Genomic DNA, 16,865 nt, shown 5'->3' with positions numbered 1-16,865 from the left:
TGGTCATCTTGTCTGGAGAGCTCCATCTTGTCTGAGGTGCAAGGCTATTTTCGGTGGTAGATCGCTCATGCTTATTATGTTTTATAATGTGTGGATATTTCTACATGACTTTATTGTTCTTTGTGCATCTAACATGTGTTTGGGTCCACATAGCCTGTTTAGTTGTTGACACGCAAATAGGCATCATTTTCCAAGTTCTGCTCTTTTCTTTTCAGAACCACAATTAGTATCAGAGAGTAGTGTTGTATGTGTGGATCTTCATTAAACCCTTGAACTGAGTTGCGATGCAACTACTGCTGCATCGTGTTCTGAACGGGCACCCTGTGGTTGTTGCTACCGGCCTAAAATCCAGCACCTACGTGTTTTATCCCTTTTATTGGTCCTTCAAATTCATAAACAACCCATATTTTTCACCATACCACAACTCCACCGCCACCATGGGGCACTCCGTTCAAAACATTGACATCAGCAAATCGCTCACCCACAGGACGCCATACACACTGTCTGCCATCTGCCCGGTATATTTAAAACAGGGATTCATCCATGAAGAGCAGACTTCTCCAGCGTGCCAGTGGCCATTGAAGGTGAGAATTTGCCCACTGAAGTTGGTCACGACGCCAAACTCTGGTCAGGTCAAGACCCTGGTGAGGACAACGAGCATGCAGATGAGCTTCCCTGAGATGGTTTCTGACAGTTTGTGCAGAAATTCTTTAGTTGTGCAAACCCACCAGCTGTCCAGGTAGCTGGTCTCAAACAATCCCGCAGGTGAAGATGTGGAGGTCCTACGCTGGCATGGTTACATGTGGTCTGCAGTTGTGAGGCCGGTTGACATACTGCTAAATTCTCTAAAACGACATTGGAGGCAGTTTATGGTAGATAAATTAACATTCAATTCTCTGGCAACAGCTCTGTTGGACATTCCTGCAGTCAGCATGCCAATTGCACACACCTTCAAAACTTGAGACATCTGTGGCATTGTGTTGTGTGACAAAACTGCACATTTTAGAGTGACCTTTTATTGTAACCAGCACAAGGTGCACCTGTGTAATGATCATGCTGTTTAATCAGTTTCTTGATATGCTACACCTGTCAGGTGGATGGATTATCGTGGCAAAGGAAAAATGCTCACTAACAGGGACGTAAACAAATTGTTGCCAAAATTTGAGAGAAATAAGCTTTTTGTGCAAATGGAACATTTCTGGGATCTCTTATTTTAGCTCATGAAACATGGTACCAACACTTTACATGTTGTGTTTATATTTTTGTTCAGTAAATTTCAAATTCAAAGAAAAAAAAAATATGAATGAATGTAGACTATACAACTCAGACAGTAAACTTGAATTCAGTGCCTTGCAAAATTATTCATCCCCTTGGCGTTTTTCCTATTTTGTTGCATCACAACCTGTAATTTAAATGGATTTGGATTTCATGTAATACACATAAAGAGTCCAAATTGGTGAAGTGAAATGAAAAAAATAACTTGTTTAAAAAAAATGTAAAACGGAAAAGTGGTGCGTGCATATGTATTCACCCCCTTTACTATGAAGCCACTAAATAAGATCTGGTGCAACCATTTTCCTTCAGAAGTCACATAGTTAGTTAAATAAAGTCCACCTGTGTGCAATGTAAGTGTCACATGATCTGTCACATGATCTCAGTATATATACACCTGTTCTGAAAGGCCCCAGAGTCTGCAACACCACAAAGCAAGGGGCACCACCAAGCAAGCGGCACCATGAAGACCAAGGAGCTCTCCAAACAGGTCAGGGACAAAGTTGTGGAGGAGTACAGATCAGGTTGGGTTTTAAAAAAATATCCAAAACTTTGAACATCCCACAGAGCACCATTAAATCCATTATTAAAAAATTGAAAGAATATGGCACCACAACAAAACTGCCAAGAGAGTGCCGCCCACCAAAACTCACAGACCAGGCAAGGAGGGCATTAATCAGAGAGGCAACAAAGAGACTAAAGATAACCCTGAAGGAGTTGCAAAGCTCCACAGCGGAGATTGGAGTATCTGTCCATAGGACCAGTTTAAGCCGTACACTCCACATAGCTGGGCTTTATGGAAGAGTGGCCAGAAGAAAAAGCCATTGCTTAAAGAAAAAATAAGCAAACACGTTTGGTGTTCGCCAAAAGGCATGTGGGAGACTCCCCAAACATATGGAAGAAGGTTTTTTGGCCAACAAGGAAAACTATGTCTGACGCAAACAGACGAGAATACCATGATGTTTGTCATCGGCAGGGACTGAGAAACTGGTCAGAATCGAAGGAATGGTGGATGCCGCTAAATACAGGGAAATTCTTGAGTGAAACCTGTTTCAGTTTTCCAGAGATTTGAGACTGGGATGGAGGTTCACCTTCCAGCAGGACAATGACCCTAAGCATACTGCTAAAGCAACACAAGTGGTTTGAAGGTAAACATTTAAATGTCTTGGAATGGCCTTGTCAAAGCCCAGACCTCAATCCAATTGAGAATCTGTAATATGACTTAAAGATTGCTGTACACCAGTGGAACCCATCCAACTTGAAGGAGCTGGAGCAGTTTTGACTTGAAGAATGGGCAAAAATCCCAGTAGCTAGGTGTGCCAAGCTTATAGAGACATACCCCAAGAGACTTGCAGCTGTAATTGCTGCAAAAGGTAGCTGTACAAAGTATTGACTTGGGGGGGGAGTGAATAGTAATGCATGCTCATGTTTGTTTTGTCTGATTTCTTGTTTGTTTCACAATAAAATATTTTGCATCTTCAAAGTGGTAGGCATGTTGTGTAAATCAAATGATACAACCCCCCACAATTTAAAATTTTTTTAATTCCAGATTGTAAGGCAACAAAATAGGAAAAATGCCAAGGGGGGGGGGGGATACTTTTGAAAGTCACTAAGTAAAAAAAAAAAAAAGCCAACTAACATTTACTCCTGAGGTGCTGACCTATTGCACCCTCTACAACCACTGTGATTATTATTATTTGACCCTGCTGGTCATCTATGGACGTTTGAACATCTTGGCCATGTACTGTTATAATCTCAACCCAGCACAGCCAGAAGAGGACTGGCCACCCCTCAGAGCCTGGTTCCTCTCTAGGTTTCTTCCTTGGTTCTTGCCTTTCTAGGGAGTTTTTCCTAGCCACCGTGCTTCTACGTCTGCATTGCTTGCTGTTTGGGGTATTAGGCTGAGTTTCTGTATAGCACTTTGTGACATTGGCTGATGTAAAAAGGGATTTAGAAATACATTTGATTGATTGAATTTGATTGTTCTAAAGTTGATATTGTCCAAAAAGGTTGTGTCTGCCATTATGTGTCTCTCCTCTACTGGCTGTAGTAGAATGGCCAGGGCACACCTCCCACAGGTGTCGGTGGTCTCAGAGATTCTTGCCCTTCATTGCATTTTTAATATCCTGCATGTAGTGCGGGTAGAGCTCAGGTAGGTGTTCATTGCGCCGATGGGAGGCTGCAGGAACACTCCCTCCTTGCTTGGAGTGTTTTTTTTTTGAAACATGTAGATCTTCGATGCCTTCTCTAGCAGAACATCTGCCTCAGTCCAGGACAAACTCCTTCCTCTCCGATGTAGTGGGTGTCTTGGCAAAACACTGTGCCAAAGTCTGAATTCTTGGTTGACATGTAGGATAACAATACATATAAATGGCAACTGAAGGATAACGTAAAGCCGTAATCTGTTTTTTGGCAAAACAGACTCGTTCCCTCTCTCACACACACATCGTCTACACGCACACACACACACACACACACACACACACACACACACACACACACACACACACACACACACACAGAGAGAGAGAGAGATACCGACACCCCCAACCTCACACACAGCACACGAATGGACGCCCCATTATTCCTTTTCTTTTCATAACATAGGCCTATTTATTGTTCTGGTCAGTATTTCCTCAATGCTAATCCTATTTAGGCCAGTGAGTAAATACAGGGTTGTAAAGGTAGCAATATTGGCCACTGTTGCCTTTGATCAGTGTGCCACAAAGCTGTGCATAGCACTCTCTCTCACTCTCACACACGCAGGCAGAACCCAACACCCCCCCCCTTCACACACACACACCAGAGAGTTCACACACACACAACACACAGACACCACAGCTAGACAACTTTTACAAGTTGTGTGTAACACTCTCTCCCTCTCACTTCCCCGTGCAGAACCCAACACCCCCTCACATACCAAAGAGTTCACATACACACACCACAGAGTTCATACACACACACCACAGAGTTCTCACACACACATCACAGCTAGTCAACTTTTACCTCAGAAATTCCTAGATTGCAATAATCTAGGAAACTAATGTAGCTAGCCTGCTAGCCTGCAAAGTTTACCTCAGTTTACCACTGGTAAAGATAGCTTATACAATGCAACATAACGAGAGGGCAACTTTGTTACCCTAATATCAAAATACTTAACTGGTTGTTAGCTTGCCTTTCGCGTCTGGTGCTGAATGGATCTCAGGTGCCTGACCACCGTTTGCTTTTTTATCTGGTCGACAGAGTGTTTGCACGCTTTACAAATTAATTAAACATTCACATGCAACACCATGGGCCAGAAAAGGTTGAATACATTGGCCATACTGTCAATCCAACATGACTTCTGCCGTGTTCAAAACAACTGGGAAATCAGTACTGGGAAATCTCAGACTTCAGTGAGTTCAAGACAACTGGGAACAGAAAAAAACGAGCCCCGACTGGGAAAATACATTTTGAATGTCATCCAAGTCTGGAACTCGGGCCTCTTTCTAGAGCTCAGACCTGAAGATCACTGACGTCATGATTCAACCTTGTTTTTTTCCCCAGAGTTCCCAGTTGTCACCAGAAATCCAGAGAATTACAGACTTTGATGACAAAGTTAAATGACAACATTTGCCCACAAGAAGGACCGCCGTGCCACCTTCCTGTTCATGTGAGCACAGCACAACAAGGTGAGTCCAAAAATGTATTGTATGCTACTGCATAAATGATGTAATATGCCAGGGAGATATGTATACTGTAGCTAAGAAAGTGATACTAAGTGTATGTTGTGTAGTAAGCTGCTAGTAGCCCATATGCCTCACCCTAATCATTTGGTACCTTTCCCCCTCATAACTTAGCCTACTGTTCTGACTTGTTGGTGCACATATAGCCTGTTTTAAAGAAATGTCATCATCAAATATTGTAAGAGTTTTCATTGTCTGCTTATATGCCCCTTTTATTTATACTACGGTTCTGACTTGGTGTTCAGGGAGAATACTGTGAGAACGGCCCTTGTTCTGAATTCTGTCGCTGTACATTTCAAAAGTGCTGAACAAATAGTTATATTGACAACTCCCGTCTTAGATCGCTCATTAATGTCTTAATCGAAATTACGGATTGCCTCTTATCCACTCATCATTCCCTTATTCCATAGTTTGTACATCTCAATTGTCAGTAGAAACCACATTTTTTAAGCAAGTCAGCCACATCAGCTGTTTTTTTTAAAGGCAGTCAATGCGGCTGAATGAACTGTTTCTCTGCCAGGCAAGGCTCCGCTGATAGCCAGGTGTGGATTCACTCCATGGTGGTGAAAAGAAAGCCCTGCTGTTAGGACAGCTTTATGTAGGCCCAGTTTGTGGGCACTGTATGTCACCGCTATAGTGCAATTAATGTATTGTTTAGTGTTGTGTTGTCTAGTGGCTTTGTTGTCATGCATCTTTAAAAAAATATTGAGTTTGTCCCACCAAAATGCACATGCTAAAATCACCACTGGTCGCAAGATGTCTTCTCGTAAGCTCCTCTGTTGACAATCTGTGCATTCTTTCACATTTTACTTTCAATTATCACTGACTGACGTGATGAGCGACCGTCTCCGCTGTCTGTCTGTCACCTCACATCTTTCTTTCCCCCCCGCCCCAATCTCAAATCCCATTGAAGGAAAAGAGATGATGTCCCTCTCGGAGAAGTGCAGAAGTAGATGTATGTATCGATCTAATGCAATACAATAACATGTGGGTCGATGTATGTATCGATCTAATGCAATACAATAACATGTGGGTCGATGTATGTATCGATCTAATGCAATACAATAACATGTGGGTCGATGTATGTATCGATCTAATGCAATACAATAACATGTGAGTTGCAATTGCTTTTAATTCAGTGCCTCTCTCTATTGTGCTTTGAATCGAAAGCAGTTCATTTTGCGCATTGGACTGAGGCTCCACAGAATTACGTTGTTCTGTGTGCGTGGATTCCTTTTGGGCCTGGTTATAGCACAGGGACACAAAGGTATAACACCCACACAGCAGGCAGGCACACAAACTCACATACTACTACTTTCTACAGTTAAAGTTGGAGGTTTACATATACCTTAGCCAAATACATTTAAACTCAGTTTTTCCCAATTCCTGACATTTAATCCTAGTAAATATTCCTTGTCTTAGGTCAGTTAGGATCACCACATTATTTTAAGAATGTGAAATGTCAGAATAATAGTAGAGTGATTTATTTCAGCTTTATTTTCTTTCAGCACATTCCCAGTGGGTCAGAAGTTTACATACACTCAATTAGTATTTGGTAGCATTGCCTTTAAATTGTTTAATTTGGGTCAAATGTTTTGGGTAGCCTTCCACAAACTTCCCACAATAAGTTGGGTGAATTTTGGCCCATTCCTCCTGACAGAGCTGGTGTAACTGAGTCAGGTTTGTAGGCCTCCTTGCTCGCACACGCTTTTTCAGTTCTGCCCACAAATTTTCTATAGGATTCAGGTCAGGGCTTTGTGAAGGTCACTCCAATACCTTGACTTTGTTGTCCTTAAGCCATTTTGCCACAACTTTGGAAGTATGCTTGGGGTCATTGTCCATTTGGAAGACCCATTTGCGACCAAGCTTTAACTTCCTGATTGATGTCTTGATGTTGCTTCACTATATCCACATAATTTTCCTTCCTCATGATGTAATTTATTTTGTGAAGTGCACCAGTCCTTCCTGCAGCAAAGTACCCCCACAACATGATGCTGCCACCCCCGTGCTTCATGGTTGGGATGGTGTTCTTCGGCTTGCAAGCCTCCCCCTTTTTCCTCCAAACATAACAATGGTCATTATGGCCAAGTTCTATTTTTGTGTCATCAGACCAGAGGACATTTCTCCAAAAAGTATGATCTTTGTCCCCATGTGCAGTTGCAAATTGTAGTCTGAGGTCTTTTCATTTTCCCATGATGTCAAGCAAAGAGGCACTGAGTTTGAAGGTAGCCCTTGAAATACATCCACAGGTACACCTCCAATTGACTCAAATGATGTCAATTAGCCTATCAGAAGCTTCTAAAGCCATGAAACCATTTTCTGGAATTTTCCAAGCTGTTTAAAGACAGTCAACTTAGTGTATGTAAACTTCTGACCCACTGGGATTGTGATACAGTGAATTATAAGTGAAATAATCTGTCTCTAAACAATTGTTGGAAAAATGTATTGTGTCATGCACACAATAGATGTCCTAACCGACTTGCCAAACTATAGTTTGTTAACAAGAAATTTGAGGAGTGGTTGAAAAACAAGTTTTAATGACTCCAAACTAAGTGTATGTAAACTTCCGTCTTCAACTGTTTATGAGCTACAGCATGAGTGAGAAAAGTCTCATTTAGTTTCTAACTAATTTTCTTTTGTTGTCCTACATTCTGTGAGCAGATGGTGCTAAGCTACAACAGTAAGAACAGCATCTGTTGAGGGCTACGGTTTAGTGTTTCATAAGGGAAGGAGTATCAATGTAGAGCTCACTGGAGCTAGCTCCCAAAACTCACAACACTGTAACAAACAAGTTGTTTTTGACATTACATGGAGGGAAGGAAAGTAAGGGAGGAATGAGAGAAAAGGTCAGTTGAGGGGAAAGGTAGATAGCGGTAGAGGCTAGGAGAGAGAAAAGGGCTGAATGAAAGATTGATGAGTAGCCCCTTATGTGTCAGAAGCTAGCATAAAAACACTCATGTTCGGCGGGGTTTAGGCTAGCAATTTAAAACCTTCACTTTCTCTTTTTTAAATTGTGGAGCAATCTGTGTAAATACTCTGTCACAACATCTGGCAAAACAGACAACACTGAGGGTAGAGAGAACAGGAGAAAAGGAGATGGAGAGAGAGAGGGATGCAGAGTGAGAGAGATGGAGTGAGAGAGATGGAGTGAGAGAGATGGAGTGAGAGAGATGGAGTGAGAGAGATGGAGTGAGAGAGATGGAGTGAGAGAGATGGAGTGAGAGAGATGGAGTGAGAGAGATGGAGTGAGAGAGATTGAGAGTGAGAGTGGGAGAGAGAGAGAGAGAGAGAGCGAAAGAAGGGGAAGGATGGAGGGAGAATAAAGGGGCAAAACTGATGTATCAAAAAATTTGGGATTGATATAGATAATCTGAAAGTCAGGACAGATGAAAAGGGGAACGAACCTGAGGCGTGGAAAGAGAGAAAACAAGACAGGATGAAGATGGATGGAGAAAACACAGGGGTAATGTCAATTTCCAGTTACACAGAGGTTCTGAATGGAAAATGGGTTGGTAAAGTGGATATGAGTGGATGGTGTGTAATTTTCAGTGTTAGCCTGCTGTGATGTGTTATTAATGGAAAGAATGAGTTTGTGAACTGCAGGGTAAACCTCAGTCATGCCAGATGTGTGTGTCAGAGTGTATGTGCGTGTGTTATTTCCTAAATCCATTTATGGAGTCAACGTGTCAAACTGCCATTCTAGAACCCTCTTCTTTTTCTTCACACAAACCATGGAGCATTTGATTTGGAAATTGGAATGTCGTACCTTGTAAATGTATGGCTGGTCAGGCCTGAGGATCTGAAGCTGGGAAGCTGGGTAGCATATCCCTTGACCCTGATGTAAGTGAGAAAGCCCAGTTTGTAGGACACAAGAGAACAGTGATAAAGACAGCAGGTACACATGACGCCCACCCAAAAACATACAGCTACACACTTCTTCAGGTCAAATCACAACAATCCAATTTTGTTTGTCACATGCTTCATTAACAACAGGTGTTGACTAACACTGAAGTGCTTACTTACGGGCCCTTCCCAACAATACTGAGAGCATATAGAAAAAATAGGAATAAATACATTTTTTAAATATTTTATTTGATTTAACCTTTATTTAACTAAGCAAGTCAGAATAAACACATAATGAGTAACAGTAACTTGGCTATATATACGGGGTACCAGTACCAAGTCGATGTGTAGAGGAACAAAGTAATTGAGGTAGATATAGGTAGGGGTAAAGTGGCTAGACAACAGCATAGATAATAAACAGTAGCAGCAGGGTACGTGATGAGTCAAAAGAGTTAGTGCAAAGACGGTCAATGCAGACAGTTCGAGTAGCTATTTGGTTAACTATTTAGTATTCTTATGGCTTGGGGGTAGAAGCTGTTCAGGGTCCTGTTGGTTCCAGACTTGGTGCATTGGTACCGCTTGCCATGCAGTAGCAGAGAGAATAGTCTGTGACTTGGATGGCTGGAGTCTTTTAAAATTATTAGGGAATTCCTCTGATACCCTCTGGTATAGAGGTCCTGGATGGCAGGGAGTTCGGCCCCAGTGATGTACTGGGCCATACGCACTACCCTCTGTAACGCCTTGCGGTCGGATGCCAAGCAGTTGCCATACCAAGCGGTGATGCAGCCAGTCAACATGCTGACAAGGGTGCAGCTGTATAACTTTTTGTGGATCTGAGGGCCCATGCAAAATCTTTTCAGTCTCCTGAGGGGGAAGAAGCATTGTAGTGCCTTCTTCACGACTGTTGGTGTGTGTGGACCATGTTAATTCCTTAATGATGTGGAGACCGAGGAACTTGAAGCTCTCGACCAACTCCACTACAGCCCGTCGATGTGGATGGGGGCGTGCTCGGTCCTCCATTTCCTGTAGTATATGATCAGCTCCTTTGTCTTGCTGATGTTGAGGGAGAGGATGCTGTCCTGGCACCACACCGACAGGTCAGTGACCTCCTCTCTATAGGCGGTCTATCATCATCAGTGATCAGACCTAAAACCATTGTGTCATCAGCAAACTTAAGGGTGGTGTTGGAGTCATGCGCGACCACACGGTCGTGGGTGAACAGGGAGTACAAGAGGGGACTAAGCTTGCACCCCTGAGGGGCCCCCGTGTTGAGGGTCAGCGTGGGGAATGTGTTGTCGCCTACCGTTCACCACCAGGGGTGGCCCATCAGGAGGTCCAGGATCCAGTTGCAGAGGGAGGTGTTCAGTAGGGGTGTGCCGAGTAGTCGGATAAAACAAGTATCGTAACGGATATGGGCAATTTTCTGGATGCAATTGTGATCTGAGTATTTTTTCAAATCATCCATTATCCCAAAATATTTTTTGCATGTCATTCAGGTCATGTGCGAGGTTCTATGTGGCCTAAATAACTCAATTGGCTAGTTTGCCTGTCTGTAAAGAGAAGGGCTGTAGGTTGATTCTGCTGCTCTGATTGGATAGAGTGAAGCTATATTTCTCTGTCCACACACTTAATAATTTCAGCCGATTAGTTTTCCTCTGTTTTCGGTCTGATCATTTAGATTCCTGCTACCTGCTACTATGATAAATCACATTCCGAGTACGTTTGTTATCAAGATATAATGTGCATAATATCTAACAAGCGGGACAAGGGTAGGGAAAAGGATGAAATGTGCATTCTGACTGAGTGACCGCAAACTTGCCTGTAAATTGAGGACTGCTCCTAATCTGCAACTTTTATTGCAGAGAGAATGTGCAGGGAGGTATTTTACCAACATTTACTTAGGCATATTAAAACAGTATCATCTGATCTGATCCCACTATCAACTGTCAATTTAAGGATATGGTTAGGAATACTAGTATTGCATTAGAAGTCGACCGATTAATCGGAATGGCCTATTAAATAGGGCCGATTTCAAGTTTTCATAACAATCGGAAATTGGTAATTTTGGACGCCGAATTTGCTGATTCATTTATTTATTTATATTTTTTTACACCTTTATTTAACGAAGCAAGTCAGTTAAGAACACATTCTTATTTTCAATGACGGCCTAGGAACGGTGGGTTAACTGCCTTGTTCAGGGGCAGAACGACAGATTTTTACCTTGTCAGCTCAGGGATTCAATCTTGCAACCTTACGGTTAACTAGTCCAACGCTCTAACCACCTGCCTCACGAGGAGCCCGCCTGTTACGCGAATTCAGTAAGAAGCCAAGGTAAGTTGCTAGCTAGCATTAAACTTATCTTTATAAAAAACAATCAATCATTATAATCACTAGTTATAACTACACATGGTTGATGATATTACTATTTTATCTAGCGTGTCCTGCATTGCATATAATCGATGCAGTGCGCATTCGCGAAAAAGGACTGTCGTTGCTCCAACGTGTACCTAACCATAAACATCAATGCCTTTCTTAAAATCAATACACAGAAGTATATATTTTTAAACCTGCATATTTAGCTAAAAGAAATCCAGGTTAGCAGGCAATATTAACCAGGTGAAATTGTGTCACTTCTCTTGCGTTCATTGCACGCAGAGTCAGAGTATATGCAACAGTTTGGGCCGCCTGGCTCATTGCGAACTAATTTGCCAGAATTTTACATAATTATGACATAACATTGAAGGTTGTGCAATGTAACAGGAATATTTAGACTTATGGATGCCACCCGTTAGATAAAATACGGAACGGTTCCGTATTTCACTGAAAGAATAAACGTTTTGTTTTCGAGATGATAGTTTCCGGATTCGGCCATATTAATGACCTAAGGCTCGTATTTCTGTGTGTTATTATGTTATAATTAAGTCTATGATTTGATGGAGCAGTCTGACTGAGCGATGGTAGGCACCAGCAGGCTCGTAAGCATTCATTCAAACAGCACTTTCGTACGTTTTGCCAGCAGATCTTCGCAATGCTTCAAGCATTGCGCTGTTTATGACTTCAAGCCTATCAACTCCCGAGATTAGGCTGGTGTACACGATGTGAAATGGCTAGCTAGTTAGCGGGGTGCGCGCTAATAGCGTTTCAAACGTCACTGGCGCTGAGACTTGGAGTAGTTGTTCCCCTTGCTCTGCATGGGTAACGCTGCTTCGAGGGTGGCTCTTGTCGATGTGTTCCTGGTTCGAGCCCAGGTAGCGGCGAGGAGAGGGATGGAAGCTATACTGTTACACTGGCAATACTAAAGTGCCTATAAGAACATCCAATAGTCAAAGGTATATGAAATACAAATCGTATAGAGAGAAATAGTCCTATAATTCCTATAATAACTACAACCTAAAACTTCTTACCTGGGAATATTGAAGACTCATGTTAAAAGGAACCACCAGCTTTCAAATGTTCTCATGTTCTGAGCAAGGAACTTAAACGTTAGCTTTCTTACATGGCACATATTGCATTGTTTTTGCATTATTTAAACCAAATTGAACATGTTTCATTATTTATTTGAGGCTAAATTGATTTTATTGATATATTATATTAAGTTAAAATAAGTGTTCATTCAGTATTGTTGTAATTGTCATTATTACAAATAAATTTTAAACATTGGCCGATTAATCGGTATCGGCTTTTTTTGGTCCTCCAATAATCGGTATCGGCGTAGAAAAATCATAGTCGGTCGACCTCTAATTGCCATGTCACCACACCCCTAGTGTTCAGTCCCAGGATCCTGAGCTTAGTGATGAGCTTGGGTGGCGCTATGGTGTTGAACACTGAGCTGTAGTCAATGAACAGCCTTCTCACATACATGTAGGGGTTCCTCTTGTCCAGGTAGGGGAGGGCAGTCTGAAGTGCAACAGAGATTGTGTCATCTGAGGATCTGTTGGGGCGGTATGCGAATTGGAGTGGGTCCAGGGTGTCTGGGATGATGGTGTTCATGTCAGCAGCATACCACCCTGCATCCCCCTGCTGGCTTGCTTCTGAAGCTAAGCAGGGTTGGTTCATGGATGGGAGACCACATGCTGCTGGAAGTGGTGTTTGGAGGGCCAGTAGGAGGCACCTTTTCCTCTTGTCTAAAAAAAATGCCCCAGGGCAGTGATTGGCGACATTGCCCTGTGTGGAGTGCCGTCTTTCGGGTGTCCTGTCCTGACTCTCTTTGGTCACGAAGATTCCTGGCACTTATCATAAGAGTAGGTGTGTTAACCCCGGTGTCCTGGCTAAATTCTCAATCTGACCCCCATACCATCATGTTCACCTAATCATCCCCAGGTTACAATTGGCACATTCATCCCCCCTCCTCTCCCCAGTAACTATTCCCCAGGTCGTTGCTGTAATTGAGAATGTGTTCTCAGTCAACTTACCTGGTAAAATAAGGGTTAAATCAACAAACAAAAGAATGTGAGCCATGACCAGACTTTCAAAGCATTTCATGGCTACAAATGTGAGTGCTATGGGGATATAGTCATTTAGACAGGTTACCTTGGCTTTCTTGGTCACAGGAACAAAGGTGGTCTGCTTGAAACATGTAGGTATTACAGACTGGGTCAAAGAGAGGTTGAAAACATCAGTGAAGACAACCACTAGCTGGTCAGTGCATGCTCGGAGTACTCATCCTGGTAATTGGTCAGGTCCTGTGTAAAGGTCCTACTCACAGAGTACTCATCCTGGTAATTGGTCAGGTCCTGTGTAAAGGTCCTACTCACAGAGTACTCATCCTGGTAATTGGTCAGGTCCTGTGTAAAGGTCCTACTCACAGAGTACTCATCCTGGTAATTGGTCAGGTCCTGTGTAAAGGTCCTACTCACAGAGTACTCATCCTGGTAATTGGTCAGGTCCTGTGTAAAGGTCCTACTCACAGAGTACTCATCCTGGTAATTGGTCAGGTCCTGTGTAAAGGTCCTACTCACAGAGTACTCATCCTGGTAATTGGTCAGGTCCTGTGTAAAGGTCCTACTCACAGAGTACTCATCCTGGTAATTGGTCAGGTCCTGTGTAAAGGTCCTACTCACAGAGTACTCATCCTGGTAATTGGTCAGGTCCTGTGTAAAGGTTCTACTCATATTGGCTATGGGAGATCACACAGTCATCCGGATCTGCTCTCGTTGCATAGTTGCTCGGTTCAGTGTTTCTTACCTTCCAAAATATTACGCATTTAATGTATATTGACCTAGAGCCAGAAATACATTCCTGGGACAAGGATTCCACACCAGTCCCAGTGAGAGAGAAACATTGGTGTAAGTGGAGGGAGCATTACACTGGAGAGGACAACCCCTGACCCTATTCTACCAGACACACACACACAAGCACGCACGCACATACACATGGCACAAATGCACAAATGCACAATGTACTAGGAGGAAGGGCAAGAGGTGGAATAATATTATAGTTTACTGGAAAGGGGAAAGATGGAGGTGAGGAGAAAGTGATAGACAAGGTGATAAGAAGGACAAAGGGGGAGGACTAGAGAGCTATTAAGGAAAGTATTTCATCAACTCTGAAGTCCCATGACACAGGGGCTCCCAAGTGGTGCAGCGGTCTAAGGCACTGCATCTCAGTGCTAGAGATGTCACTACATGTTTTCAACTACTATGTTTTCAAAATATCCTTCTTATAACATTCTTTGAACGTTTCGAATGTTTTTGTGTGGTTTTTATGGTAAGTTTTCTAAATGTTCTGAGAACATGACATTAAATAGAACCATGAGGAAACCTGCAGAAAATGTTATGCTGAAGTTCTGAAATTCCCACAGAAGAATGTTGTTTTTTAACGTTCTCTGAACGTTCTGAGAACATGACTTTAAATAGAACCATGAGGAAAACATTGTGCTGAAGTACTGAAATTCCCACAAAAGAACGTTGTTTCTTAACGTCCTTGGAACAATTCAAGAACATGACTTTAAATAGAACCATGAGGAAAACATTGTGCTGAAGTACTGAAATTCCCACAAAAGAACGTTGTTTCTTAACGTCCTTGGAACAATTCAAGAACATGATTGTAAATAGAACCATGAGGAAAAAAAATCTGACCTTCCATATTTAAACCTGTGTCAAGAATATTAAGAAGGTGTGTGTTTGTGTGCGTGTATGGCTACAAATGTGTGTGCGTCCTAATGTGTGTGTGTCTGCATCTTTATGCGTGTGTGTGTTTTGCTCCTAGAGCAGATGGCACCAGTGACCAGGGCCGGAGGTGGCAGCAGGTGGGCGGAGTCGGTTCCTATCCCAGCGTCCTCTCTATCTGGCCTCGCCCTGTGAGCCTCCTGAGACATGGCCTCAGACAATCACCTCACTCTGCCAGGTCGTCCCGGGCGATGTCACTGCGTCGTGAGGAGCTCCTTCAGAGTGACCACCACAGACTGAGAGAACAGAGGGAAGAGAGAAAGACTGTAGCAACCTCTCTCTGTCTCTGTCTCTCTTTCTCACTTGCTCTCTGTCCATCTGTCAAATGCACTCTGACTTCCTTTGCTCTTCTCTCAGTGTATTTATCCTCTTTTTATCCACTCTATTCCTCTCTGGCCTCATTTCTCTCTCTCTTTTATTGTACTTTCTTTCTATTCCTATACCTTTCCTCTCCCTCACTCTGTTTTCTCCCTCTGTCTGATTGTATTATCTGCTGTGTTAGTGTCCAGTGTTTTCTCCCTCTGTCTGATTGTATTATCTGCTGTGTTAGTGTGTCCAGTGTTTTCTCCCTCTGTGTGATTGTATTATCTGCTGTGTTAGTGTGTCCAGTGTTTTCTCCCTCTGTCTGATTGTATTATCTGCTGTATTAGTGTGTCCAGTGTTTTCATAACCATCTCCAAGCTAAATAGGTACTTCCTATAAACCAGCACACCTGAGACCAATGCATTATACACAGTACATTATAGTCCACCACACTGCTCTCCTTCTGTGTGAAACCTTCACACATCAAACTGATCTCGCCGTTTCTGTTCACCATTTCTCTTTCTTTTCCCCCTTTTGCCATCACCCTCTTTCCCTCTCGCTCTCTCTGGCCTTCAATCTATCTATCACCTCTCCCTCCCCCTGTCAACTCAGGCAGGCTGGACTGGGGCTAATGGGTGCACCCCTGTGCCAGCTGCAGCCCCTCACACATTGCAAGCTCACTCTCATTCACTCTATCCCTCTCTCTCTTTCCCGAGCCCACTGTGCACACACACATCATCATCATCATACATACACTACTCCAAGAGCGAGTGAGAGGAAGAGGAAACAGTTCTGTGTGCTGATTGGTACGCTAAATTAGCTGGAAAGAGCGAGTGAAGTATCTGGTCTAGGCAGACGGCTGTGGTAGCAGTATTGGTGCTGGGATGGAGAGAGGCCTCTCTAGCCGTCCATTTAGTACTCACAATGTAATTGTATGCTGTGGGCTGCATCGGTTTAGCCTCTGGGGATTTTTAGTACTGGTGGGTTTAAATCCGTATAGCAATGATGCTGAGGAATATGGATGATTGATCCACAGTATAAGGAAAGCTGTCTGTTCTTCCTATGTATTGTATGTACAATATAGGCAAATACAATATGTCATTACAGGCATAATAAAGTGTGGGAAACATTAGTCACTATACTGTGTTCTGTTTATTCCAGAATACTACTGAGATGTTCTTGTTGTGGGATCAACAGTAACCTGTGTGTTACATCATATAGGGGTTTGGGTTGGTAGTAAAACGTTATCCCTGCAGTAAATCAATGGTTGCTGCACAGGAAAATATTATTAAATACAATTTATTCTCTGAAATAGTTATTAAAAAAATGGACAGTGGACATGAATCAACGTTTTACTAAAAGTGCCGGTTTTAGCCTACCACAATCCCTGAGAAGGTAGTAAGATTTTAATCTGCATATGTGACTAGTTGTCATGTGTAGCTCCAACCCACACCTCCTTACTGGTCCTTTAAAAATAAAGTCAACATCATGGTTTACCACAGATGGTGTTTCTCTCTCTCTCTTTCCCTCCATCCTCTCCTCCCTCGCTCTGACT

At 42.8% G+C, this 16,865-nt stretch overlaps 1 long non-coding RNA gene across 1 annotated transcript; it reads left to right on the top strand.

The window, feature by feature from the left end:
- The first annotated feature begins 1,689 nt into the window (after positions 1–1,689).
- LOC139565876 (uncharacterized) lies at positions 1,690–16,446 on the top strand. Its single transcript, XR_011672993.1, has 3 exons — positions 1,690–1,762; positions 4,819–4,943; positions 15,048–16,446. It is a non-coding gene; the product is annotated as an uncharacterized lncRNA (long non-coding RNA).
- The last annotated feature ends 419 nt before the right edge of the window (positions 16,447–16,865 follow it).

The sequence above is a fragment of the Salvelinus alpinus genome, chromosome 37 (genome assembly GCF_045679555.1).
Source record: "Salvelinus alpinus chromosome 37, SLU_Salpinus.1, whole genome shotgun sequence".
Lineage (NCBI taxonomy): Eukaryota > Metazoa > Chordata > Actinopteri > Salmoniformes > Salmonidae > Salvelinus > Salvelinus alpinus.
Note: the sequence above shows the minus strand (reverse complement) of the source record. Positions and strands in the feature narration are given on the sequence as shown.